Genomic DNA, 25,392 nt, shown 5'->3' with positions numbered 1-25,392 from the left:
AGGGTGGAGCTAATGTGAGCGGTGTTGTTCCTTATTATGATCCTTTGCTGACGGCTGCAGAGAAGGGCTTAACTGAAGCTATTAAGTGCTTGTTGGAAGCTGGTGCAAACCCAAATGTTTTTGACAGGGTGAGAATGCTCTTTTTGTCACATATTCTTGTCTCTGGCTTGGCTTTGTAGTTTACGTAGACCTGTCCTGTATTGGTATGCGACAAACGGAAGAGTTATGCTGTAAATAGGCCTACGTGATGCTATCTGCAAAAGAAAAATAAAATGCTGTGCTAAGTTGCCATATTTGTATAAGCTTGTTATCGTTTCACCTTTCCCCCTGCGCCGTGTCCTTAATTTGGTCAGGTATGTATAGATGCGAGACTACCATTACATTGACCTAATATGAGGGTAGTCCATCAATAACTCAATACGGTTTGCATTGATCATGTCTAAAACATAGCTTATTTCTTAATGTTGAATATTTAGATACATTAAAACTGAGCACCTTTTCAGCCCTCTCAAACTATTAGCACTTTCATCCTTTGGATCATCAGTTTTGGGCGTTTTCGGCCGTCAGATTTACTCTTAATCCCGTTTGGAATCGTTGTGTTCGCTAAAACCGAGTGTTTCCTTGCTGGGCCGCTGCTCCAGTGACTATTTTGGACGCCTGGTGTGAAATTGGGCCTGATGGGCTTCTACGAGTCTCCTTCCGTGCAGCCACACCCCACGACGCTCCTTTCGGTCTCTGACTCTCACGCACGACCTACCCTCGCCAACCCTAGGTGTGCCGCCGCCATGTCTTCATCTCGCAGCCCCTCAACCGCCCCGTGGGAGTGGCGTCTCCGTCTACGCCTACTCGCCGCTGTCCTCTTTCTCCGGTATTCCATAAAGGTGAAGCAGGGAGCATCTTTTTCTTGAGTCGGCGCTGAGCTCCATCCCCAAATCAGTGGCGCACTACATACCTGAAGCATGTGTTCGAGTTTTGAAGCCATATCTGGAGTTCTCGAGCGCGCCGTTGCCAGATCCACCATGTCGAGCAACCAGCCGGAGGTACGTACAGATATCTGAGCAGTTTCAATTGGGAGGGGCTTAGGGCGTGCGTCACTTCGAGGGTCTGGAATGGCTGTAAAGATAGGTTCCTTCATGTGCAACTTCCAATTATTCTGCATCTGACTTCTTTTTTTATAGATCATTTGTACTAGATGTCAACAGAAGGTGATCAGTATATTAGAGACTTCAAGAAATTTGAATCGGATCTCACAACCTCATATCTCTCTCTGTCTCTCTTGGTTGGTTAACAAGTTGGCCTGGTATTTATGTTCATTAAGTTTCTCCCAATTTTTTTCTTTTGTTTCTCTACATGTTAGGCCAACGAAGGTTTACAAGTAGGTACAAATCTTCATAGACTCATCTTCTTGGTAGGCAAAGAATAAATTTAAGTTGGTATTTCTTAGTTAATTAAACACTGGGTCCGGTGGGTTGAAACAGATTCAGAGCACTGAGTTATGGTGGAGCTGATGTGTCCTTTCTATACGTATTCCCTGGGAGATGATCACTTAATCTGTAAAATTTGATGGTGCCCGCTGGGAGTTCATGCAGATTTGCTTCCTCATGTGTAGTTATAAGTTATTTGTTCACAAACGTTCAGCTGCTGCAGTTGATGCTTGGTTATTGCAGTACATATGTTAACTCTAAACTGGACAATTGATTCAGTAAAACTACTTTTTGTTTGACTGTATCTTCAGCAAGGGTACTCTTATTTCATGACGCTATACGGAACCACTGGTTTGTTGCTCGAGCTGTACTATAGACTCTTAATTGTGATTTTTTTTGAAGCAAATTTCATGTCTGCTACTTATGGGAAATTTAGATCACCGTAGGCTATTCAGAAGCTTTCGACCCAAGAAAGAAGGCTCTTAAGAAGCTGCACTACATGAATATGCGGATATTACATGTATGTTTTTCTTTCTTTAAATTTCTGATGCTTATGAATCATCCATGTAAGTAGTTAGCATGTATGGAAGATAATATATGTTTTGATCCGTCGAGAGGTGCTTTTTCGCTCCCATTTCATTTCGGCTTCGCCTCCAAAATATTTCATTGCTTCTTGCACATCTTGGCTACTTGATTTCTGTAACATTTTGCAGTTTCATTTCATATTTTCATGTAAGATGTGTGCTACATTAAGTTATTTATTTTTTGGCTTCATTACATTGTAATCTCATGTTTTTTGGCCATTAAAATAGTAGCCACCTTTTACAGTGGAACTAGACACTCTTTGCTCATTTTTACAAATGATTTTACCTGATATAATGTAGTACACATTTTTGCAGGAACTATTGTCAAACATAGCAGAAGAATATAAGTCAATGTAAGATGCCATGAAAAACCAAGAGAGGGAATTAGAAACACGTGTGTCGGTGTACTAGAGTAGGGGTACCCTAGTATCCCGAACTTGTGCACGGGCAGTCGCAGCATCCCGCGGCAAGGCTTGCCGGGTGACCGCCAAGGTCCTCCGTGGTTCCTTTGGAGCCATTCAAGAACAAAGTATCCAAGCCAAGGAGACAAGACCCCGGCAAGAGGAGCTTGCCGGGAAGGCCAACCAAGGCATCCAAGCCTAAGGAGGCCTCTTGCTGGGAAGGCCAACCAAGGCATCTCAAGGGACTTGCCGCGACGCGCCACGCGTTCCGGCAAGTCCCGGTGAGCGACAAGCTCCCGGACGCGACAAGACAACGATCGCAGCAAGGCGCTTGACGCGGCAAGCCACCACTCTGTGCCCGCGCTCCAGCACATCCACCAACGTGTCGCTCTGGGACCCTTCCAGGCGTACGTGGCGGGAGGCTGTGCAGCTAGGGGTGCGCAGTGGCAAGCGGCGCTGACAAGATTGCCATCGTGGCGAGCGGTGGCGTCCCTGACGGTCCCTTTTGCGCTATTTAGGCGACGCAGACGGGCATTTAATGCCCTTGTCCCCTGCCGTCAGGGTTAGGTATGATACACTGTAGCAGGTAGCTGTACCAACCGCAGCACCTTTACATTTTTACCCTTGTCTACGTTGCCACCTGTCGGTGACCCCTTGAGCATATAAAAGGAGGCCCATGCGCAACGTAGAGGGGGAGGGAGGAACAGAACACTCACGCTCGGTCTCGTTAGCTGCTGGGGTGTACTGTAGCACTCCGCGCTCCCGAGCAAGAACTCAATACAAACCACAAAGCAGGAGTAGGGTTTTACGCATCCGTGCGGCCTGAACCTGGGTAAACCGCTCGTGTACTTCGCCTCGATCCGCTCTTCGTGCGACCTCCGCCCCCGCCGAACCGAAAGGGATCCGGTCCGCCGGTCCCATAGGTGCTCGTGGATCAGACCCCCGGCATCTTTGGCGCGCCAGGTAGGGGCGTCGAGGTTGTGTGAACCAGATCCGGCGTTCACACGAGTTAGATCTTCATCATCTTCATCGACATGCCGCCGAAGAAGAAGGCTTCGGAGGCGGCCGCTCCGTCCGCGCCGAACCCACCACCGCCGGAGCATACGGCTGATGGGGCAGACGCCGGCGGAAGAACGGGCGTCGACGAGGGAGCTCACGGTGCTGCCAGGTCCAAGGACAAGGCTGCGCTGCCCATCGGCGGCGTAGCCGGCTCCCACAACGACCGGGCACACTCCAAGACCTCGGCGTCCGTACATGCACCGCGCCGATCTCAGGAGGCGCGGGACCGACAGCGTCATGGTACTCACGGTACCATGCGTTTGCTGGACCAAGATCGAGCTGGTGTATCTCGGAGTGCTCAAGACCAGCATGCACGCCAACATGCTGGCACGAGCGAGGCACAGTTGCCTGGATGGGATACTGCTCCTTCTAACATAGTTAGAAGTCCGAGCATATCCCGCTCCTCGCACCGTTCTCCACCGCCACCCGCCACTCCAGCAGAAGCTTTGGCGCGAGCTTAACTGCTCCTGGACTACCCTCCAACGGCAGACAAGATCGACGACTGGAGGGCCACCATTCAGAGTCTCATCGGCTTCGCCAACGACGACGCTCAATGGCAGCCGAGCACGTCGCAGCCGCAGCAAGTCAGCCAGGCATGAGCCGGTGGCGACAAGACCGGTGGGGGTGCAACCACTGTGCACTCTCTGCCCCGAAGGCCAAGATCGCCGACTCGCCGGATCCACCTCGACAGCGACTCCACCGCGTCATCAGATCCGCGAGCTCGTCGCGATCAGCGCCAAGTTCTACACAAACGACAGCAAGAAGACGCTCGTACTCGCATCGAGCGCCGAAGAGAAGCACGACGTCAATCGGACCAGCGCGCTGGGCCCTCTATCGACATGCATGCGCCAGGGGAACCAAGCGACTTGCCGTACGCGCTAGGTTGCCCTGCGTTTACTCGTGAGCTGCGGCAAGTCCAATGGCCCAGCATGAAGAATTTCAAGCCAGACGTACCAGAGAAGTACGACGGCAAGTCGCATCCGTTGGAGTTCCTCAGCATCTACACCATCGCGGTGCAGGCTGCCGGGGGGCGGGACGACAAGATCCTTGCCAACTACTTCCCGCTGGTGCTCAAGCCCAACGTCAGGTCCTGGCTCATGCACTTGCCGGACAACTCCATATCCTCCTGGGCAGACCTATGCCATCAGTTTGTCGGCGCCTTTACAGGCGGCCACAAACCCCATGGCCAAGAGTGTGACCTTCATCTGCTCGCCCAGAAGGAAGGAGAGCCCCTGCGCAAGTACATTCAGAGATTCAGCCGTGTACAGCACAACATCCCAGATGTCCACCCTGCCGCGGTCATCAGCGCGTTCCATCAGAACGTGCGTAACCGCAGGATGCGGGAGGAGATGGTGATGTGCAAGATCAGAGACATCAGTGAGCTGTATGCGCTGGCCGATAAGTGTGCACGCGCTGAGGAATGGAGGAAACTCCCCGGAGAGAATACAGGAGCAGGAGGATCTGACAGCGAGGATGCTACCCCGGCAAAGAAAAACCGGCGGCGGAACAACAGGAAGAAGAAAGGCAAAGATATGCTAGTCGTTGAGCAATCCGGCAACGAAGGTGCCGCCAAGAAAGCCAAAGCTGGTAGCTTCGGCAAGGAGATTGCCGCATGCACCAACTGCCAGGCTGTGGCGGTCGCCGACAAGCAGGACGGCACCGACAAGCAGTACTGCAAGATCCACCGCACCAAGGGCCATGACCTCCAGAGCCGCAAGAAGGTCGAGCAGCTTGTCCAGCAGCAAAAGGCTGAATACGAGTGACGCGACAAGGAGAGGGCCCAAGGTGGCGCTGGAGAATCTGGCAAGAAGCGCGCCGGCCGGGGAGGACGCCGCGGCAAGGCCAAGCAGCGGCAAGGAGACAGACCTCCCCGCGGCCGCGACAAGGATGAAGATGACGACAACGATGAAGACATGGATGGTGTCGAGACTAGTGAGCAGGAGTTCCAGAAAGCCACAGAGGTCTTGTGCGTTGACGGCAGTGCTTCTCTGCATACTTCGCACCGCCAACTCAAGCAGTGGGTGCGGGAAGTCAATGCGGCGGAACCACCTATCGAGTCACGCAAGCCTCTGAAATGGTCCACCACGCCTATCATCTTTGATATTGAGGACCACCCTGATCGGACAACTGCGGTCGGGTGCTTGCCGATGTTGGTTTCACCAACTATCCGCAACCTCAAGGTCACTAAGATGCTAGTTGACGGCGGGGCCGGCTTGAACCTGATCTCCTCCGCTGCACTGCAGAAACTCCAGATCCCTGACAGCGAGCTTGAAGAGACCGGCACATTCCAAGGAATCAACCCGGGAAGGAGCAAGCCGAAGGGGAAGGTCACGTTGCCAGTAACATTTGGCAACGAGGTGAACTTCAGGACTGAGAGGGTCACTTTTGACGTTGCCGATTTTCCATTACCTTACAATGGGATACTCGGCCGTCCAGCACTCGCCAAGTTCATGGCAGCCTCTCACTACGCATACAACATGCTAAAGATGCCAGGCCCGATAAGCGTATTCTCTGTCCCTGGCGACAAGAAGGATGCTCTTATCTGCGCCAACAAAATCTACCGGGAAGCGGCAGCCGCAACAGATCGCAAGTCACTTGCCGTTGAAGCTCCCGGGGGGAAGAAGAAGACCAAGTCCGGCAAGAGCTCTGATGCCCACTCCGGCAAGCGCACCTCTTCGGAGTGCTGCGCTACCGTCGAGGACGCACCATCGAGCTCCACCGGCAAGTGTAAGAAGATAATGGCAGCTCCGCCAGAGACCAAGAAGGTGTCCGCCAAGGAGGATGGCACTGGTGGTATCTTCACCATCAGTGCCACTCTCGACCCTAAATAGGAAAGCGCGCTCATTGCTTTCCTGCGGGCGAACGTCGACGTGTTTGCATGGCAACCGTGCGACATCCCCAGTGTTCCCAGGAAAGTAATTGAGCACCATCTTGCCGTTTGTCCTCATGCGCGGCCCGTCAAGCAGAAGGTCAGGAAGCAAGCAGTGGAGCGCCAAGAATTCATCGCAGAAGAGATCAAGAAGTTGGAAGCAGCAGGCCTTGTCAGAGGAGTGCTCCATCCTACGTGGTTGGCCAATCCTGTAGTCGTGCGCAAGGCGAACGGGAAATGGAGACTTTGTATCGACTTTACCGATGTTAGCAAAACTTGTCCCAAAGACCCATTTCCTCTGCCGCGCATTGACCAGATTGTTGACTCCACGGCCGGATGTGACTTGCTTTCATTTCTTGACGCATACTCAGGATACCATCAGATCTTCATGGCAGAAGAGGATGAAGAGAAGACCGCATTCATCACTCCATGTGGCACGTATTGTTTCATACGGATGCCTTTCGGTTTGAAAAATGCTGGTTCAACATTTGCAAGGGTAGTCCATGTCGCTCTTGAGCCACAAATACACAGAAATGTGGAAGCCTATATGGATGACATAGTGGTCAAGAGCAAGGACAAGGCAACTCTGATTCAAGATTTAGACGAGACCTTTGCAAATCTATGCAAGATCAGCCTCAAGCTCAACCCTGAGAAGTGTGTGTTTGGAGTCCCCTCCAGAAAGCTTCTCGGGTTCTTCGTGTCTCAGCGGGGAATCAAAGCCAATCCCGACAAGATCAAGGCCATTGAGCAGATTGAAGCACCAAAGCACGTCAAGGATGTACAAAGACTTGCCGGTTGCGTGTCTGCTCTCAGCAGGTTTATCTCTAGGTCTGCTGAGCGCGCCCTGCCGTTTTTCAAAATATTGAAAAAGGCAGGTCCAATGAAATGGACTCCAGAAGCGGAGGCTGCGCTGCAAGACTTGAAGAGATACATGTCCTCCGCTCCAACACTTGTCGCACCTAAGCCACAAGAGAAGTTGCTGCTGTATATAGCGGCAACCAATCAAGTGGTTAGTGCTGCGTTAGTAGCAGAGAGGGAGGCAGATGACGAGCCAGCAACCACGGCAGACGCATCTGGCGACAGGCAGGGGGCTTCCCCGACAAGCTCTGGTCCCGACAAGGATGGATCTGTGCAGACGCGCGAGGAGATACAGAAGAGAATGGTGCAGCGCCCAGTTTACTTTGTCAGATCCCTTCTGCATGGGGCTAGGTTAAGGTACTCTGGCGTGCAGAAATTGCTTTTCGGCCTTCTCATGGCCTCGAGAAAGCTGCGCCATTACTTCCAAGCACATGAGATCACAATTGTCACTCGTTTTCCGCTGAAGATGATACTACAGAATCCAGAAGCAACAGGCAGGATTGTTGAGTGGGCACTGGAACTGTCAAGCTTTGACCTCAAGTTTGAGAGTACTTCAACTATCCAAAGCAGAGCATTGGCAGAATTCATAGCAGAATGGACGCCAACACCAGATGAAGAAATTCCAGAAACGAGCATCCCCGTCGAGGAAACAAGCAAAGAGTGGCTGATGTACTTTGATGGTGCCTTTTCGCTGCAAGGCGCCGGCGCTGGCGTGCTGCTTGTCGCACCCACCGGAGAGCACCTCAAGTACGTAGTCCAGATGCACTTTCCCAAGGAGCAAGCAACAAACAATACTGCAGAGTATGAAGGCTTGCTTGCCGGCCTCAGGATCGCGGCAGCCCTTTGGATCAAGAAGCTCATCATCAGGGGTGACTCGCAGCTTGTCGTCCGTCAAGTGAACAAGATCTACCAGAGTCCGTTGATGGAAGCCTACGTCGACGAAGTGAGAAAGCTAGAAGAGCACTTTGACGGCCTACAGATGGAGCACGTTCCAAGAGCTCAGAACGCCATTGCCGATGGCCTATCAAAGTGCGCCGCACTTAAGTTACCTATGGAACCAGGAATCTTTGTGCTCAAGCTGACTCAACCGTCTGTAACACCATCAACTGGACAGAGCAAGAAGAGGAAGTTGATTTCTGGTGACTATTTTCCGGCAGAGCTTCCCGAAGCCGCCGCCAAGAAGGTCCCCAAGATCAACGCCAAGAGCGCTGAGGAGCAGTCTGCTCCGGCAAGCCCTAGGGTTTGTTCCGTTGAAGCAGAAGCTCCCGGCAAGTTTTGCTCCGGCAAGCTTGCCGGGGAACGTCAAGCTCCGGCAGAGCCGCAGATTCTCGCCGTAGAAGCGGACGTTCCCGCAGCAACTGATTTGCCTTGCGCTGAGGAGTAATCTGCTCCGGCAAGCCCTAGGGTTTGTTCCGTTGAAGCAGAAGCTCCCGACAAGTTTTTCTCCGGCAAGCTTGCCGGAGAACGTCAAGCTCCGGCAGAGCCGCAGATTCTCGCCGTAGAGGCGGATGTTCCCGCAGCCGCAGATTTGCCTTTAGTCCTTGTTGTCGAGCCACAAGCTCCAGCATGGGCGCAGCAGATTGTCCGTTTCCTTCAGACAGGAGAACTTCCCGAAGAGCAAGAAGAAGCAGAAAGAGTAGCCCGGCAGTCAAGTATGTACCAGTTTGTCGACAAGACACTGTATAGAAGAAGACTCAATGGTGTGAAATTGAAGTGTATTCACCGGGAAGACGGACAAAAGCTGTTGGCAGAGATACATGGAGGCATATGTGGTCACCAGATTGGCGCAAGAGCACTTGCCGGCAAAGCATTCCGGCAAGGTTTCTTTTGGCCGACAGCCCTCCAGGATGCAACTGCACAAGTAACCAAGTGTGAAGCGTGCCAGTTCCATTCCAAGCAGATACACCAACCAGCTCAAGCTCTCCAGACGATCCCTTTATCCTGGCCATTTTCGGTCTGGGGCTCGACATCCTCGGCCCCTTTCCCCGAGCAATCGGGGGCTTTGAGTACTTGTACGTTGCAATCGACAAGTTCACAAAGTGGCCGGAAGTGGAACCAGTGAGGAAGGTGACAACACAGTCAGCAGTCAAGTTCTTCAGGTGGATTGTTTGCCGCTTCGGGATCCCTAACAGGATAATCACCGACAACGGTACACAATTCACGAGCCGCACCTTCATGCAGTACATCCAAGATCTTGGCGCCAAGGTCTGCTTCGCTTCTGTTGTTCACCCGAGAAGCAACGGTCAAGCGGAGAGGGCAAATGCTGAAGTGCTGTGCGGGCTCAAGACCAGAACTTTCGACAGGCTGCACAAGTGCGGAAGAAACTGGATCGAGGAGCTGCCGGTGGTTCTTTGGTCGATCAGGACGACGCCAAATCGAGCCACTGGCCAGACACCTTTCTCTCTAGTCTATGGAGCAGAGGAAGTTATCCCCACGGAACTCGTATGCGGGTCACCTCGAGTGCTCGCTTATGATGAGCTTGAGCAAGAGCAGCTGCGACAAGATGACGCGCTGCTCCTTGAGGAAGACCGTCTTCAGGCTGCTGTACGAGCTGCTCGCTACCAGCAAGCTTTGCGCCGCTACCATAGCCGCATAGTTAATGCCAGAAGTCTCGAGGAAGGAGACCTTGTTCTTCGGCGCGTTCAGTCCGCCAAGAATTCCAACAAGTTGACGCCGAAGTGGGAAGGCCCTTACCGGGTGAAACGAGTCACTAGGCCTAGCGCTGTCCGCCTTGAGACCAAAGATAGCATTCCGGTGAGCAATTCCTAGAACATTGAGCATCTTCGTAAGTTTTACTCGTAAGGCGCGGTTGCCGGAACCTGTTCCGGCAACCACCTTTTGTACAAGTCTTGCCATTGTTGCATGTAATCCTTTGTACAAAGCCGGGCGCAGACCCCATGCATAAGTAAAGCTCATGTGCTCCGCCCATCTTGTCAATTTCATGCTTTCTATCCTTTGCATATGTGATCTGACACTTTGTGCAGCACCTACTCCCCGGTAAGCAATAACGAGCCGTAAGGCTCCATATCTTTATTTTCTCTTCTTTCTTTTTTCTCAAGGAAAGGAAGGTTCCCTCGCCCACAAGTTTGCCGGGGGGGAGAGGTGAAGATAATGGTATGGACCAGGCGTTGTTCAAGAAAGTTCCGCCTTATCGGGAAGCAAACAACAGAAAAGCTAAGTTACCAAAGTTTGAGCAATCAGATTTTTAAATTTTTTAAGTTATCTCCCTTGAACGACCGCACTTTGTATGGAAAACCTATGCGCGGAGGAACCAACTCGTAGCTAGTTGCGCCCTTACTTTGTTTCGAGTCCGCTCAACAACTTAAGTGAGCTGCGACTAGTTGCGACAAGGTTTCTTGTTGGTAGCGGCACCGCCAGCAGGCTGCTGACATTCCGCACTCAGCGCTCGCGGCTAAGGTGCCTGCTCCGGCAAGTTCCCTAAAAGCATAGGGCAAAAACATACAAAGGGAGGAATCAAGTAAAGGGAATAATATTGCAATCATTACCCAGAATAGAGTTATATTACAAGTTAGCTTGTCGCGTCTCTAACAGATTGTTCTCATAACATGACCAGCAGCGACAAGAAAAGAAGAAAACGGGCGGCCTAGTCTACGCGATCGCCCTCGATCCTCTTGATCCCGCTCACCTTGTCCACAATGGGTGCGACAAGGGTCTTGAGCGCCTCCAGATCAGCATCCGGCGGCAAGGTCTTGAGGACGTTGGTGAGGTTGAGGCCCGGGTTGCGGAAGGCCACCTTCACCAACACTTTTTGAAGAGCTCCCGCGCAGATCATGCGTGACTCGTCAGCCAGCTGCTTTGGGATCCTCTCCCGGAGTCGCTGGAAGGCCGTCGCCACGCCTTTGAAGAACAAGATGAGCTTGGCGCTGGGCTGGAGGTTCTCGTCGGAGGGATACCCGAGATCTTCCATCCCCAGCTGCGCCAGCTCCCTGTCAATGTCTGCGGCAACATTCATGAGACCCTCCGTCCAGTGCTCCACATTCTCCCTGAAAGCATTCTGGGCGGCGGCAGCACTCTCCAGCAGCGCCTTGTCGGCCTTGATCTCCTCCTTCAAGGCCACCTCCTGCTCCTTGGCGCCGTCCAGCGTCTTGGTCAAAGTGGTCAGCTTCAACACAAGATCCGCGTTGGAGTCCTTGGCGGCGCTAAGCTCTTTGCCCTTCTCGGCGAGATCGGCCTCCAGCTGTGCCACCTTCGTCTCCAGCTCCTTCTTGGCGGCCTCGGCAACTGCGGCAGCATCCTCTGCTTGCTTAAGGGCTTCGCCAAATTGTTGCTCACGCGAGGCAAGCTCCTCCTCGTGGGCGTCAAGGTTGACTTTCCGCTGCGCCAGCTCGCCCTCCTGCGCAGACAACTTTTCAGCGGCAAGCCGCTATTGCTCTTCAACTTTGGCCTTCTCGAGGAAGAAGGCCTTCTACGCTTCGGTGAGTTGCTCCCGCTCCTCTGCCAGGGACCGGAGAGCTTCCTGGTTGAGACTCCGGAGCTCCTCCGCGCGCTTCTCGATATCCGCTCCCGCCTTCGCGACAAGCGCCTCGCGGGATTCCAGCTTGGCTTGCCGCGTGCGGTAGAGCGACAACAGCTTCCGCAGCAGCTGCTCCTCCTCAGGCTCGCCGCTGCTGCTGCTGGGCGCGTCAACCAGTGTCAGCCCAGCGGAGGCGAGCACCTCTCCGTCGAAGCTCTCCCCTTCAACCGGCGCCCTGGAGCTCGACGCCCAGGGGAGGTTGATGAAGACGCCATCGCCGGCCTTCAAGTAGACGCCTGGCTGGGGCTCTTCGGAGCCTGGCGCTGCGGCAGCGGCGGACGGGTCGGCGGTCGACGTAGCGCCTGGCGCTCCTGCGGCCTCAGGGCCGTCAGTACGATCGCCAGACTCCTCGCCAGCTGCTGCGGCGGCAGCTTTGGCGGCCTCTGCGCTGGCGGGATCGTCAGCACCGCCTGCTCCCTCGGTGGCAGCGGCGTCGTCGGCGGCAACCTCGGTCTCCATCGGCTTCGCAGCAGATGGGTCTGACGGCCGGAAAAGGGAAAAGAGTCAAGCAAACATCCAACAAAAAGAAGATAAAAAAATAAGAACTCAGAGAAAGGCAGGCAGAGCCCGCAGTAGAAGAACAAGGCGAAGAATGGGTATCCATTTGGAGCCGTTTTCCAAGCAGCGGCTGGAAGTACCTTCGTGCACGTGTGCGCTCGCGTCTCCGTCGACCAGAAGAGAGCCATGGCGGAAGTGGTGGAGGAGGTCGACGGCGTTGGTGGTGCTCGTGGCGATGGGGGGTGGGGCGCTGCTCTCTCTCTCTCTCAGCTTTGGGAAGACGAGGGAGCGGCGGAGATTTCCGAGATTGGAGTAGCAACCGGCGAATGGGCGAACTACCCCTGTTTCCCCTGCTTATAAAGAGGGAGGGGGCGGACGTTCCGCATTTCCGAATAAAGAAACCACCCACGATATCTCCCACGACGCCACATTCAACGCGTGCCGTTCGGGGAGGGCACGGTGGATACGGAGAGAGATACGGCGTAACCCAGGCCGCGCGTGCCCGTGCCCTGTTTTGGGCCTGGGCCAACAACGCTCGGCACCGTGTATGGCCCAGGCCCGGGGGCTCCTGTCGGTGTACTAGAGTAGGGGTACCCTAGTATCCCGAACTTGTGCACGGGCAGTCGCAGCATCCCGCGGCAAGGCTTGCCGGGTGACCGCCAAGGTCCTCCGTGGTTCCTTTGGAGCCATTCAAGAACAAAGTATCCAAGCCAAGGAGACAAGACCCCGGCAAGAGGAGCTTGCCGGGAAGGCCAACCAAGGCATCCAAGCCTAAGGAGGCAAGACCCCGGCAAGAGGAGCTTGCCGGGAAGGCCAACCAAGGCATCTCAAGGGACTTGCTGCGACGCGCCATGCGTCCCGGCAAGTCCCGGTGAGCGACAAGCTCCCGGACGCGACAAGACAACGATCGCGGCAAGGCGCTTGCCGCGGCAAGCCACCGCTCTGTGCCCGCGCTCCAGCACATCCACCAACGTGTCGCTCTGGGACCCTTCCAGGCGTACGTGGCGGGAGGCTGTGCAACCAGGGGTGCGCGGTGGCAAGCGGCGCTGACAAGATTGCCATCGTGGCGAGCGGTGGCGTCCCTGACGGTCCCTTTTGCGCTATTTAGGCGACGCAGACGGGCATTTAATGCCCTTGTCCCCTGCCGTCTGGGTTAGGTATGATACACTGTAGCAGGTAGCTGTACCAACCGCAGCACCTTTACATTTTTACCCTTGTCTACGTTGCCACTTGTCGGTGACCCCTTGAGCATATAAAAGGAGGCCCATGCGCAACGTAGAGGGGGAGGGAGGAACAGAACACTCACGCTCGGTCTCGTTAGCTGCTGGGGTGTACTGTAGCACTCCGCGCTCCCGAGCAAGAACTCAATACAAACCACAAAGCAGGAGTAGGGTTTTACGCATCCGTGCGGCCCGAACCTGGGTAAACCGCTCGTGTGCTTCGCCTCGATGCGCTCTTCGTGCGTCCTCCGCCCCCGCCGAACCGAAAGGGATCCGGTCCGCCGGTCCCATAGGTGCTCGTGGATCAGACCCCCGGCAACGTGATAAACATAAGAAAAAGAGGACGCAGAGCAGTAGTCTTTAAAAGCACTATTGCATAGATAGGATGATGTTTACCTACATCCAACGTATTCTGTGTATATGTAAATTTCAATCCCTGCCAACTTACAAGTGGTTCAAGATAAGAATATGAGGTTGTATAAACAGGATAACAAGATAATATGCCATCGTGGACCACACTAGCTTATCCAAGTGCTCCGAGATATTAGGGTATGCCTGAGCTTTGCCTCGTATGAAGTCCATCACAATTGAACACAGTTCAATTTGTTTTTTAACTTACAGGCTTACAACTACTAAATTTATCTTATCCGCTCCATTTTCTGGCAAACTAGCTTGAGAAAGGCATGCTGTTGTCCGTTGTGTATTCTAAATTAGTTGTTGTGGTGGATGGAGTAGCACGACTTCGATTTCTTTGCATGCCAAAGAAAAAAAGAATTGCACATTTTCAAAACATGAGACATGGAGCTCGCGGAAGACTTTTCAATTTGTATTCAACCCATGACACAGTATGAGCATGGCCATTTTAACAATAAGCATTTCTCTTAAATATACTCCTTTGTTGGTTTGCAGTTATAATGTGGAGGATATTTTCCTCTGATGCAACCATACATTGTTAATACATGTATATCATGTGCCAATTGTGATTATTTATCCATTTATTTATTTACTGGCTGCATCCATGTTTTTCACATCTTTTGTTAACATAGTTCACTACTCCCTCCATTCCATATCAAGTGTCGCAGATTTAGTATGGAGGGAGTACTTTGCAAGAATAAAGTTTATTGTTCTACATTAGTTTCGCCTAAAGTAAGACGGAGTACATTAGTTTGAGATCAACCTAATTTGTTTATGGTACTGTTATAACGTGACAACCTTAGTGCAACTGCCTAATACATTAGCATAAGATGTCCTTTTTTGTTTATTAAATGATACAACATATCTTTATGTAATTGAATTTCTATGTTTCATTTATCTTATATTTATGAGAATCTCAATTATTCCAATGAAAAAGTAGACGGGCGCAGCAACGCGCGCCATCTGATGGCGCGTGTTGCTGCGCCCGTCTTTTTTATTGTGGAATGTTAGGGTTTGATGCCATTACATGGAGTATTTTATCTCGATGCTAATGCAATAGTAATATTATATATAATTTTGCTTAATCTCATTTACCTAAAACTTAAAACAGTAGTATTGTATATAAATTTATGTAATTTCAATCTACCTGAAAGTTAATGCAATAGTAGTACTATCAACGAGGCAAGGAGAGAATTCTTGACATGCAACATGAACACCAAAAATTCTCCTCTCCCTCTCCTAATACGGAAGCAAGCATGACAGAGTCTATTTTTATGCAGAGAATCAGTCTGCTAAGCATACCTGTGGAATTTCCGCAACAGCTGTTGCAACAACGTCACAACAGGCCCTGATAAGCTTTGGTCACCTAATCACACACCCTCTTTCCACTAGAAATTATTATGATTTTGGATCGAAGCTATGCAAGACCTGAAAATTAGCATGAATCTCATAAAAGAATATCTACTAACACAGAATCTGCGCAAATCTTGGTATTTCACTTGTTATTGGATGCAACGTCATGAACCCTATGGAATACTGGTTCGGCTATCTTGGTACCAGTTTATGTAGTGCTTCCTCAAGACGGGAAAAGGGTACTAAAAGATACTGAAATGAATTTCTCCAAAAGAAAAACAATTGAAACACGTATGAGCATGTAAAAATTGTCAATATTGTGGACCCTTTGGGCATGGTCGAGTGAAACTAAGAATTCCACTGCCAATGACAATTACTATAGAAAAAATAGATCCTCTAGAGCTGAAAATATAGCAACTACGGTCATGTACGTGCAGATGAAATCGCTTCCAAATCTTGCTTATAAATACCCGGAAACAAGAAAGCATCACTACATCTGGAAATTCAATAATTTCAAGCACAGAGGACTCGTCTTACTTCACCAATAATATCACTTCAATATTTAGACTGGTTACACAAAAATAATCATCTGTACAGAAGAAGGAAAGCTTCTATAGCGTCAAACGCTTAGGTAACAAAACAGGGAGATAGATGACTTACAGTCAGTGTTTAGCATTAACGTGGAAACTCTCCGGCACCATTTCTGTCATGGGAGTATATTAAATAAAAGAGGAGCACATTAACAAAAAAATAACCTTTCTTCGGAACTTGTCCACTTCAATCAGAAGAAGTTGCATTCATCTGCAGTTCTGCACACTACAAGTCTATAAGGCAAAAGGTACTTTAAATATGCACATTGGAGCTTTATCATGCTAATTTCAGAGAGACCATGCAGCTAGATTGATAAATTGAAACCACTAATTTATGGCCAACTGCTGAGACTGTGATGAGCATATAAAGATACATAGTTTTCAATAAGAAATTGTAAAAAGGTTATTCAGATGTATATATAGGGCTCCGGAGGACCTTAAGTCCATCAATTCAAGCATCCACACCAGTTCAGTTGCCTAACATGTCTTCTTTAGAGCCACTGATAGCAAGATAGATGAAATTTATTCTTGTGATCTGTGTTGGTTGTCTTGTAAACTACTAAAAAGATGATGACATCAGAGAGGCAAAGTTTAGTCATGAACATGAGTATTAACATGGATAATTTTCACGAGGGATAAATTACCTAAAGTGTTCCGTCTAGGCACTGACATCATATTTGCACATTACCTGGAATTGACATCAGAGAGGCAAAGTTTAGTCATGAATAGTGAGTATTAACATCATATTTCCACCGTCACCACTGACGCCATGAGCCGCCTTCACAGGAAACCAATGAACCATAAGAAAGGGAGGAACCTGAACAGATAGGGCAGCAAATCAATTTATACCTTGGATTTGGCAGAGTTGTGCACTGCACGGGAATAGAGATTAGTAGCAGCAGAAAGAACAAGTAGTCCTCAAGAAATAAAGGAGAAGGAGGTGAGCCGGCAGTAACGTCCACCACTACCGACGGGAAGGAGGCCCGGGAAATATTAGAAATATATGGGCTCATGAAATACATTATACTCGTACAAACATCATATATACTTTGGTAAAAAGACAAAGTTCACATATACGTACAAATTAGCTTGGCATGTAAATAGAACCAATCCATAATGCCAAGATGGATAATAAGCCGGAGCAAAAGTAAACATGAAACAGGAGACATAAATTGTCACTATAGATTGTATAATCTTCACATGCCTCTCTACCAGAAGGGCCACCATGTTCCGCAACAAAGAAGAATTAGGCAGGCCTAGTGCACCTAGACATTTCTTGTATGGAGTACATCACATTCACTGAGAAGACTGCTAACAAGGATTTCATTTAGTTAGGAAATCAAATAAACAATATCCTAAATTCCATGCAAGCAAATATTGCTTTTGTAAAGCTTTCCTTGTTTCTCTACAGTTTGGTAGGTTGCCAATAGAGTTCGCTGTTGAGTATGGTACACGGGAAGACGTTGAGATTCTCTTTCCTTTCACCTCTCCTGTTTCAACTGTGGCAAATTGGAGCATTGATGGAATCATTAGTCATGTGAAGATGGAAATCAAGCAACTTGAGGTATGTCACTAGCATATTTTCTTGCGCACTTATGACTATTTTGTTCATGCTAACTCTGAACAGTATTGGTGTCAACTCGATGTTTAACCAAAACTTCATACATAAAAAATTCATATAGGATACTCGTCGAATCTGCATGTGTTTTATTGCATTTGCATTGTTGTCTAACTCTTCCTGAAAATTCATTTTATTTTAATGATGCTTTATTTGATAACCTGCTTTGCTCCAATGGTAATCTGTTAATTCTGATTTTGTTTCAAAATAACAGGTCGACCAATTCATTTTATTTAAATAGCTCTCTTACTTCATTTCCTATCAGTGTTGCAAGTGGGATTGTGAAATCTTGAATTAACTAGAACTGTTTCTTGTATTTGTTCACTTCACCTTGATATCTGGCTAGAGTGCTGTTTCTCCCTCACGCACCAGACTTAAGCTCTTATGAATTTCCCAGGATGACAATTTTGTGAAAAAGAGGATGTCCGAGCTGAAACTCCAAGCAGATGAAGCATTTAAGAAGCAAAGTTATCTAAATGCATCAGTGCTGTACACACAGGTACATATACCAGTGGAACCTCCATTACGATTTAGTTAATTTATCATTAGCATTGATTTGTAAGCACCGATCACACACACGCACTCGCAAGAAGACCGTTTTGCGTTGCGAACACTAGCAACTTTTCTGCATTCCTTCTTCTCCTCTTATTTAGTTACAGAAAGGGAACGAGGCCACTAACGGCCCGAGAAAACAGCCACGCCGAGCCACTACGATCGCGCCATCCCACGATCCAGCTCGTGCGGGGTGTGGACTACTTCTAAGCAAAACAAACTTTCTAACAAACTTATCTACTCAGCTGACTATGCAGCGTTAATTTTCTGCTAAGACTAAACTGACGAATACACAAGGTTTAAGTCCACAATCACTCCCTAAGCCTTGTGTGCTTCGTCGAGCTCCACCATCCCGATCTTCATGCGCTGCTCCTGAAGCTTGACTCGCCCAAGTGCCTTGGTGAGCACATCAGCAAGTTGATCTCCGGACCGAACGAACTCAATCTAGATATTCCCGTTCTCCACGCACTCCCGGATAAAATGATACCTGATTTCAATGTGTTTGCTCCGGTCATGGTAAACAGGGTTCTTACTCAGTGAGATGGCCGACTTGTTGTCGATGTTGAGCACCGCCGCCTTCAGTTCTTCGTCCTTTATTTCTCCCAGCAGCCGTGCGAGCCATATACCTTGGCATGCCGCCGTGGTGGCGGCCATGTACTCCGACTCGCATGAGGAGAGGGCCACCACCCTCTGCTTCTGTGATTGCCAGCTGACCAGGTTGCTGCCAAGGAAGAAGGCGACAACGGTGGTGCTCCTGCTGTTGTCCACACCCAGATCGCTGTCGCTGTAGCCGATCAGAGGCGCATCGTGGTCACTGCGCGTGTACCGCACTCCCCAGTGCAAAGTCCCGGCCACATAGCGCAGAACATGTTTCACTGCCGCCATGTCCTCCGTCGTGGGCTCCTGCATGAACCGGGAGACGTACCCGACGGAGAAAGCAAGATCTGGCCTGGTGTGGACGAGGTAGCGGAGCATGCCCACGATGCTCCTGTAATCGGTGGCGTCCACTGGCTGTGCCGAGCTCACCCTGCTCAGCTTGAAGCGCGGCTCCATGGGCGTGTGACAGGGGTTGCAACCCGTCATGTCCGCCTTGTCGAGGATCTTGGCAGCGTACGCGGCCTGACCAAGGTCGATGCCGCCATTGTGCTGCCTCACCTCGATTCCAAGATAGTAGTGGAGCCGTCCCAGGTCGCTCATGTCGAAGAGTGCCTGCATCTCCTTCTTGAAGCCATCGATCTCCTCCTCGTCCGAGCCAGTGATGATCAGATCATCGACGTAGACGCCAACGACCAAGCGCGAGGACGCCGTGCCCCTGGCGTACACCGCGTGTTCAGACGGACACCGGCTGAACCCAAGCGAGCCCAGACTCGCGTCCAGCTTGGCGTTCCATGCCCGCGGGGCTGCTTTAGCCCGTACAGGGCCTTTCTGAGCTTGAGTACCTTCGAGTCTTCACGGTAGCCGTGAACCCTGGTGGCTGCACCACGTAGACCTCCTCTTCTAGCTCACCGTTGAGGAAGGCGGACTTTACGTCCATGTGGTGCACAGTCCAGCTCGCGCGCGCGGCCAGAGCGAGCAGGAGGCGGACGGACTCGAGCCTGGCCACCGGCGCGAACACCTCGTCGTAGTCGACGCCGTGCTTCTGAACATATCCCTTCGCCACCAACCTCGCCTTGTGCTTCACTACCGCGCCGTGAGCATCTTTCTTGGTCTTGTATACCCATTTGAGACCGATCGGACGGTGACCAGCGGGCAGGTCCACGAGCTCCCAGGTCTGGTTGGCTTCAATGGAGTTCATCTCCTCCATCATCGCGTGCTGCCAGGACGTCTCACCTTTTGCCTCCTCAAAGGAGCCGAGCTCCTCGCCCAGCGCGAAGTGCAGCTCGTCGACGAGTTCGTCGTCGTTGATCTCGCCGTCAGTGTCATCGAACTCCTCCAACCCTGGAGGAGGTGCGTTCCGAGCCGCCTTCGCAGGCGTGTCCATGTAGCGAGGGTTGGGGAGGAAGATGCCGTCCTTGCCGCGCGTCCTCATCGGGTGCACCGGCGCGAGGTTGCCGGTCGTGCGCGCAGGAGCCGGGGGCACCGCGGGCGCAGTAGTGGTCGCCGATGGGGTGTCGTCGTCGCCCCTGGCCGATGCTGATGTCGTGGATGGCGTGCTTGATGGGGACGCGGACTGAGCGGGTGATCGCGGGGCGCCAGGCGACGAGGGGGAGCGTGCCGTAGATGCCGGACCGCCGGTGAGAATTGACATGGGCTCAATTGTAAAGCTCATACCTGCCCGGTCCGTGCTACTCTTCTCCCAGTCCCATGCTCGCATCTCGTCAAAGACGACATCACGAGAGACATGGACTTGCTTGCCCATCGGGTCGTAGAGCCGGTACGCCTTGCTCCCTGGCTCTTACCCGATCATCACCATGGCTCTGCTCCGGTCCTCATGCTTGGAGAGGTGTGGGCGCGTGTTCTTGACATGCGCCACACTTCCGAACACGCACAAGAAGTCGACAGAGGGCTTCCTGCCATGCCAGGCCTCGAACGGCGTCTTGCTTGGTACGCTTCTGGAGTATGCCCTATTGAGCACGAACGCGGCCGTGGACACGGCCTCGCCCCAAAATTGCGGCGGCACTCCCATCGCCTTGAGCATGCACCGAGCCGTCCCGACGACGGTTTGGTTGCGCCTCTCCATCACGCCATTCTGTTGGGGAGAGTATGGCGCGGTGAGGTGCCTCTGGACCCCAAGATCAGCGAGATATGCGCTGAACTCGCCGGAGTTGAACTCCCCGCCTCGGTCAGAGCGGAAAGTGCGCAGATTCCGCCCCGTCTCGTGCTCTGCGTGTGCCTGGAAGCGCTGGATCGCCTCGACTTCCTCGTCCTTGCTCCGGAGCAGGTACAACCACATGAACCTGCTGTGATCATCCACAAGCAACAGGAAGTAACGCTTGCCGCCTGGAGTGGGCGGCGAGATAGGCCCGCAAAGATCACCATGCACAAGTTCAAGCGGCTCGGTGGCACGGTAGTTAGCCTGCTGAGGGAAAGGCGCTCGCCGTTGCTTGCCCACTAGGCAGGCGTCGCAAACCCGCTCGGAGTGGTGGAAAAGAGGCATGCCCTTCACCATGTTCTGACGTGCCAGCCACTCGAGGCCGTCGAAGTGTTGGTGCCCGAAGCGTGCGTGCCAGCGCCACGCCTCGTCCCGGAGTGCGCAGCGAGGCAAACGGGGTTGGTGAGCTGTAGACGGGCGATGTAGAGCCTGTTGCAGGTGCGCGGCACTCTTGCCAGGATGCGGTGCTGGCGATCGCGCACCGTCATGACGCCGGCTTCGACGTGCGTAGGACAGCCGTTCTCGTCAAGCTGCCCGATGGACACGATGTTACTCTTCAGCTGCGGGATCCAGTACACGTTGGTGAGTGCACGGTGCCCGTCGTCAGCTGCGGCGAACAGGACGGTGCCCTGCCCGTGGATTGACATGAGCGAGCCGTCCCCAAACCTGACCGAGCCACGAATGCCCTTGTCCAGCTCGGCAAACGCTGCCTCATCGCCGGTCATGTGGTTCGACGCACCTGTGTCGAGGTACCAGGCCGCGTCCTGATCTCCGGGAGCGCGGCGCAGTTCCACGCGGGCGCGCGATTCGTTGAGGAAGACGACCTCCTCCACCGCTCCAGCACGCGGCGTGACGGCCAAAGCTGTCAGGGAGGCCTCCTCGATCATCAGTAGACCCGGATCGTCGTCCTCGCCTGCTTGGCCTTGTGCAAGGAGGGCCTGTTCCTCCTCGCGTTTTGTGACGCCCTCGATTCAATCGTACACTAATCATACACGCAAATGTGTACGATCAAGATCAAGGACTCACGGGAAGATATCACAACACAACTCTAGACACAAATTAAAATAATACAAGCTTTATATTACAAGCCCGGGGCCTCGAGGGCCTGAATACATCAGCTTGAAAACAAACGAGTCAGCGGAAGCAACAATATCTGAGTACAGACATGAGTTAAACAAGTTTGCCTTAAGAAGGCTAGCACAAAAGCATCTACGATCGAAAAGGCAAGGCCTCCTGCCTGGGAGCCTCCTAACTACTCTTGGTCGTCGGCGTCCGTCACGTGGTAGTAGGCACCCTCGGGGTAGCAGCAGTCGTCAAAGGTGGCATCTGGCTCCTGGACTCCACCATCTGGTTGCAACAACCAGAAAGAAGAAAGAAGGGGGAAAAGGGGAAGCAAAGCAACCGTGAGTACTCATCCAAAGTACTCGCAAGCAAGGATCTACACTACATATGCAACATTATCAACGGAAGGCTGTATATGTGGACTGGGCTGCAGAAATGCCAGAATAGAGAGAAGGTCTAGTCCTATCGAAGACTAGCATCTTCTGGAAACCACCATCTTGCAGCAAACAGGAGGGAGTAGAGTAGCATAAAGTAAAGCGGTAGTAGTGTTATCAACCTCGGCCAGAGATCCTTTCTCGACTCCCTGCGAGAAAGCAATCCCAGAGCCATACTATCCAGTTATCATCGCAATCAAATCCTCATCACCATCCAGTTCTCATCACAAGTATCCAGTTCTAGTTGTATCGATCGGGATACAACTCCAAGTGTCCGTTACCGTAGGACATGCTATCGATAGATGTTTTCTTCCCTGCAGGGGTGCACCAACTTACCCACCACGCTCGCTTAACTCCGGCCGGACACACTTTCCAGGGTCATGCCCGGCCTCGGCCAAACAATACGCCGCAACCCGACCTAGCCTTAATAGAGAGGCCAGCACGCCGGACTAAACCTATGCCCCCAGGGGTCATGGGCCATCTCCCCGGGAACTCCTGCACGTTGCGTGGGCGGCCGGTGAGCAGACCTAGCTACCTCCCTAAAAAGGCAAGAGCTTACCAGTCCAACCCGGCGCGCGCCGCTCCGTCGCTGACGTCTATTAAGCTTCGGCTGATGTACACGACGCAGAACGCCCATACTATGCCCACGTGATGGTTAGTGCTATCAGGCCAGAGGCCCCTCGGATCAAATATCCAAATCGTAGTGGATTAGGAACGCGCGGTAACAAGCAAAGACTCACGAAAGATGTGACCCCGTTGCCCCGTCTCGAGGACTTGCGGCAAGGGCTAAGAATGCCCGGCCACGCCTCGTAATTATCTCACGGGCACCTTCCAGGTCAACCCGTCTCCACATCACTTTCCAAGTAACAGTTGTAAAGTCCAAGTATCCGTGTGTCCAAACATCAAGAGGAAAACCCAAGGAATCACCCCCGGTGGGTTCCACTCAATGTAATCATCAAGGTGAACGTAGAGGAATCACCCTCGAGGTTCACACTTGAGGGGTTGCACGACAGAGCCGTATCGGAAGTGGTTAAGGAGGAAATCACCCTCGATGACCACGACCGAATAGCTACACTACAGGTTAACATCAGAAGTGCTGTAGAGGTCTCACCCTCGGCACTCGATAGTAACCCAGCAGTGTCGAGCAACTAAGGGGAGAGTGATGTGCGGTGCCGGGGCCTGGTCTTCAATCCCGTTGATCGGGTCTTCAATGATGAAGCAGGGGCAACAAGGACAAGGTGGGGGTCACTGATGGATCACTAACCAGCCTATACTAAGCAGTTTAGGATAAGCAGGTAAGGTGCAATAACAGGTACAACAGCAGGCTATGCATCAGAATAGGAGCATACAATAACAGTAGCAAAATCTAATGCAAGCATGAGAGAAAGGAATGGGCGATATCGGGATGATCAAAGGGGGGGCTTGCCTGGTTGCTCTGGCAAGGGGGGTCATCTTCGGTGTAGTCGAACACACGGACATCGGCATCGGTCTCAGAGTCTACCGGAAAGAAGTAACGAAGGGGAACACATTAAATAACAGAGCAATCAAATGTAACACAAAGCAAGACGCGGCAATATGTGGTGCTAGGGGTGACCTAACGTAGTGGTAGGTGATATTGACGAAGGGGGGAAAACAACCGGGAAGGTGTTCCTGGTTCCGGACCTGTGTCAGACAGATGACCGGAGGGGGAAAGTTCCATGTTCAGCATGCTAGGGGCATGTGACAGATGAACGGACCGCATATTCGGATTCGTTGCATTTTTCTGAGCAACTTTCATATAGAAAACATTTTCATCGGAGTTATGGTTTAAAAGTTACGGATTTTCAAAGTTTAAACCAATTTCTGAATTAATTTAAAAGTAGAAAAGGTTTATTGCGTCAGTAGTGACGTCAGCATTGCGTCAGCTCTTCTGACCAGTCAAACTGACAGGTGGGACCCACCTGTCAGCCTCTCTGTCTAACAGAGGCTTAACTAAGCTAACAGGGTTAGTTAGGGGGCGCGGGCCCCAGCAGTCAGTGACTGGTTAGGTTAACTAATTAGTTTTATTTATAAAACATTTAGTTAGCCTAATTAACAGAAAAGGGCCACATGTCATTCAGAGGAGGGGAAAAGCAACAGCGTTGACCAGAGTCAACGTGGTCAACTAGGGCGCCGGGCCCACTGGCAGCCTCACTGGGGTGGGCCCCACGGGGCCACGTCGGCGCCAGGTCAGTATGGCGGCCGGAGCAACACCGGCGACCTCAGGGAACAGCGGCGACGCGCGGGATTCGTCCATAGACCATCAAAACGAATGCGGCCAGTCGCGTTCAAACGCGGAGACGAAGCCGCGTCGAACGACATCGGCGGGAGCGGCTGAGGCGACCGGGAACATCGCCGGCGACCACCGCGGGCGGCGCCGGACTTCGGGCGAAGGTGGTTTCGGTGCTACGGGGCACCAAAACGTGCGCGGTTCGCGGCTACAGGTAGCTGGCGATGCGGCGCATCCGATGGAGCAAGCAGCAGGGGCGGGGATGGCCGGAGGAGCGCCGACGATGAGTAAATGCGGCGATGGCGGCTTCGGGCGCGGACGGGGATCGCGCTAGGAGGCACGGGAGGAGGTGTGGACAGTTGGGAGGCCTCCTGGCAGCGCTACGGGCACGAAGCCGTGCTCGAAAGCGAGCTCGGCCGGTGGTGGCCGAGACGGAGAGGCTCGGCAGCGGCGACGAGTTCGGCCACAGTGGAAATGATGGCCTACGGGCACAGGAAACGACATGGGAGTAGGGGGAGGAGAGGGAGGTGCTCACCTTGCGGCACGCACGATGGCCCTCGGAGGTTTTGTAGCAGCTGTGCAGTGGATCGACGCCGGCGAGCTCCTGTGATCCGAAGTGGAAGACGAGGCCGGGGCAGCGTTCCGGGGCGCCCGGCGTCCTGCGGCTCATCGGGGAGGCGTAGTCGAGGGAGGCGGAGCGGTTGGACGCGAGGAGGTCGCGAGGAAAACACGGTGGCCACGTGAACGACGGAGAACGGCGGCGATGGCGCTCGGGTGAGGCGGGCGAGCGAGACAGCCAGGGGGGAGGAGCGCGTGGATCTGGGAGGCAGAACAGGTGAGTGGAGGTAGGTGGGGAGGAGGC

General features: G+C 52.3%; 1 pseudogene; it reads left to right on the top strand.

Moving 5' to 3' along the window:
• Positions 1-25,392, top strand: part of LOC119354281 — a 47,561-nt pseudogene that overhangs the window by 10,428 nt on the left and 11,741 nt on the right.

This window comes from Triticum dicoccoides, chromosome 1A, assembly GCF_002162155.2.
Source record: "Triticum dicoccoides isolate Atlit2015 ecotype Zavitan chromosome 1A, WEW_v2.0, whole genome shotgun sequence".
NCBI classification, from domain to species: Eukaryota; Viridiplantae; Streptophyta; class Magnoliopsida; order Poales; family Poaceae; genus Triticum; species Triticum dicoccoides.
This window is presented reverse-complemented; position numbering and strand designations above follow the sequence as displayed.